This window comes from Protomyctophum bolini (genome assembly GCF_963924005.1).
Source record: "Protomyctophum bolini genome assembly, chromosome: 17".
In the NCBI taxonomy this organism is placed as follows: domain Eukaryota; kingdom Metazoa; phylum Chordata; class Actinopteri; order Myctophiformes; family Myctophidae; genus Protomyctophum; species Protomyctophum bolini.
This window is the reverse complement of record NC_137878.1, coordinates 17,418,204-17,422,208: the sequence shown is the minus strand read 5'-3', so window position 1 is coordinate 17,422,208 and position 4,005 is coordinate 17,418,204.

Sequence of the window (4,005 nt, the reverse complement as noted above, 5' to 3'; positions counted from 1 at the left end):
GTATAAATCAGGCTTTATCCAGCTGCAATACACCATGTGCAGTTGGAAAAGGAGGTTTTAAGTTATATGAGTGAAATAACAGACCCCTTTTTTCTATCAGTGTGAAAAGAGTTAGATTAACATACTGACATCGTACATCACTATGACTTACAGCAACCAATAGTGAGAGCTAAATGGCTCAAAGCTACAGTAAAATAAAACATAATACTGTATATGCCCTGTATCTTTGGATGACTTTTGTAGAATTGTGTCAGGAAAATAAATAATGAAATACAAAGAACCAGTCTGACAAATGTTGTCCAACAATATAAAAGACAAGGAACTAGATCAAGTGCAGGTAGAAAGGGGTTGGCAGGGGGCCAGCCGCTAGGGGGGCAATGACACGCATCTTCAATGTTTAATGTTAATATTAATTCAATGATGGTAATGTTTACTGTTTACATATATGGCTTTCCACTGTGCCAAACTTGGCAGAAACGACCGCAGTGCGACAGGGGGATGATGAAAGCATGTTTTGATCTACTCAACCTGTAAGCCACTTTTCATATTTGGATTTGAGAGGCACATGGCCTAGCTGGGAGAGGTCACTGTGGATTGGCACCAACGCCACGGCAAGCGGACCTCCCACAACGAATGTACTCGTCTAATAAAGTTCCCCTGTTCACACACTGACCTGTGATAAGGCTGTCAATCAACTCCATATTTGTGGAGGTCTATCTGGAAGTATATAGGCATCATTTATCATGTGGCAATGAGGACACAAAAGCCTCAAAAGACTGATGGAAGTATTGTTTTCAAATAGTGTGTTGGATGACGATTCTTCCTATTTACTTTGTCTACTGTGCATTTTATACTTTTAATATTACTCTGCTGTGACACGCTGCATTTCCCACTTGGCGGATAGTATTATATTCAATCAATCAATCAATCAATCAATCAATCAATCAATCAATCAATCAATCAATCAATCAATCAATCAATCAATCAATCAACAAAATGATAAAGAGGTTATCTCTCCCTTCACCAGGACTACAACACACAAAGATACAGTATAACTATGTTGAAGCCTTATAGGAATAGACTATGGTTGAGGGGGGGGGGGGCGGCAGGGCAGTGGTTGCGACAAGGCATGTAACGATATATCGTATATCGATATATATCGATATTAATCCCAACGATATGAATTCTGTTCTGCTACCAGTGATCCTGGACTCACCTCCTTCACCTTAAGGTGTTGATCGCTTTTAGGGCCTTAAGTCTCGATGGAGGGCTTTCCCATGGAGATTAGGCGATCTGGTTTAAAGCTGTTTCAACAGGTCGCTTGTGAGGGGTCAGAGGTCAATTACATAGTAGTGCCTAATGGTAGCAAATAACGTCAATCACCTTAAACGGACCGGCGGCGAGACTTGTGCCTGACTTTGGGCTGGAATGCGGAGAATCTAGGGGTTAAGCTGGAGCCATGGAGACCAGACACAGTCTCTGTCTCTTTCTTTCTCTCTCGCTCTCCCTCTCCCTTCTGTATCCCTACCTCTCACTGCCTTTCTTTTTCTCTCTTTATTCTCTTACTTTTACAATTCCCCTATTCTCACTGCCTGTTCGTATTCTCATTCCATTATCCTCTTTCTTCTCTCTCTCTCTCTGTCACACACACACACACACACACACACACACACACACACACACACACACACACACACACACACCCTCCTCAACGCGGCACTAGTTGAGCTCACTCAAACAGTCATCTGTATACCACCTACCATCCGTCTTGCAGTGACCTCATTGTGAGAAATGACACAGTTAAGCAGTGTGGATGGAATCAAGAATACGCTGACCACATTCGTCTCTCTCTCTCACAGCTGCTTCTCTCCTTACTTGTGGCCGAGGTTGAGGTGAGACAGTCTGCGTTTTTGTTTTTACGCCACCTCAACCTCAGAATCCGTGCACGTCTGCGCTACACGATGTTCATGCAGGTCCATCTAAGACAGTGCAATATAATTGGCTGCTTCCCTAATGCACCGCTGCATGCTTGCTGCCTGGTTGCAGTGTACATTATGATCAAATGCTGAACAATGTGTGTGTGCGTGCGTACTTGTGTGTACAGTTGTAATGCACGTAACTCGAGAACCATTTGACCCACCGACTTCACATTTGACACACACGTTCCACACCGCCACAGAGAGTGCAGTGCCAGGTATCGGACCCGCGGTTCTCCAGAACCACCACAAAAGTCTCTGGTCAGGCTCTGCCAGTGGGCCTAATGAGGCCAACTCCTTTCACCTGGGCCAGGCTCTGCCATTGGGGCCTAATGAGGCCAACTCCTTTCACCTGTGCAATTTCCAGCCTCTGCCTCAGCCAATTGAGGCAATTGAGTTCCCAACTTCCCAAGTAGGCCGGTGGCCGACTGCGATGGACACATACAGAACCTAGCTCAAGTTAACAAAAAGCTTTCTTTGATGGCATCTTAGGATAGATGTAAATCTATTTGACAGTGCAGAAACATAATTGCCTTCCTTGATGTATTAATGAGCATCAACGACCATCACCTGGGCCCACACACAGCTCCCCTCTACAGTGCTCTACTACTGTAAGTGACAAATTTCTCTCCAAAAGCACTTGAATATGATGGAATATGATTATAGCTCACATTTCATATCACACACACACATTTCACTAGCCCCTCTAAAAAAATGTAGATTGAAAATCGATTTATTTTATTTTATTAATATTAATATATATTAATATATTTATTAATGAGGGGTCGCGACTCGCGACCCATGGGTTGAGAACCCCTGGGATATCGCACTGCATGAGTCTGTCCATATGTTCCTGCAACAATGCCAACGAGACTGCACAGCTGCTGTACTTGGCAAATAAGGTGATCTCAAACTCCCATTCTGATATTCTTCTCCAGTGATTGTTTGGCTAGTGTAATGTTGCTGCACTAAACGCCTTCCAATTGCATTACATTATTTGTTAAGACCCAGTAATTTATGAGCCAGCTTTGGGCAGGTAAACAAATGACGATCCTCTGTTTCCGTAACGATGTGGGTGACTCATACCCACGCAGAGCCCTCACCTGGCTCAATGCTGTCTCTGCCAAATGAGTTCTGTCCACTGCAGTGTGCCCTGGCCCCTGATATAGGCTAACCACTTGGCCCCAGGGTTTCTACAATAGGTTCCTGCACGACACTAATGACATGTTCTTCCCTTCATGTTGTGCTCACAGTTTGGTTTGCTATGGATGTGATGTGAGGCAAGGGGTATTTGGTCATTTAATTGGTACTTCAAGCAATGTTTCATATACAGTATATATATATTTTTTTTTCCCATTATTTTTCATATACATATATATTTTTTAGAACAGGCAGGTCCAGGTTGGGCAACACAGTTCAATATTTGTTACATTTCAGTTGTCTACAGTACACTTATCTTACAGGCCATTCAGTCCAGAGAGAATGTGGGTCCCATATTAAGGTGGTTTCAGTCCTTCATAGTCCGTTCACTCATAATGTCAAGCACTGTTTCTTAACCAGTGGTCCACATATTTATTGTACATTTGTTAGAAATGTTTTGAACTAATAGGGGAATAGGGAAAGCTTGAAATAAAAGGCTGATCTACTATAGCTCATAAGTTGTGAGCTTGTAAATTGGCGCACAAGCAGAAATGTAGTGACAGGTACTGATGACCCATAACCCGACTCCGGATAAGCGGTTGAAGATGGATGAAGGTGCTGATGATAACAGAAGACAGAACCATAATGCCTTAATGCTCCGGTGTACGACCGCAACAGATCTATAAGCTCACAATGCGTCGCAACGCCGTTAAAGTGTGCAATAAATTGGTCTTAATAGGATTGGTGGTACAGGTCCAGAATTACATTGACCCATGCTATACAGAACAGTTCTACAGCACTGGAAACCCCCTAAATGCGTAATTCCTTTGCCAAGCTAAAAGTCCTCTGATTTAGTGACGCCTGCCCAGCTCTGCCAAACGTCACAGTC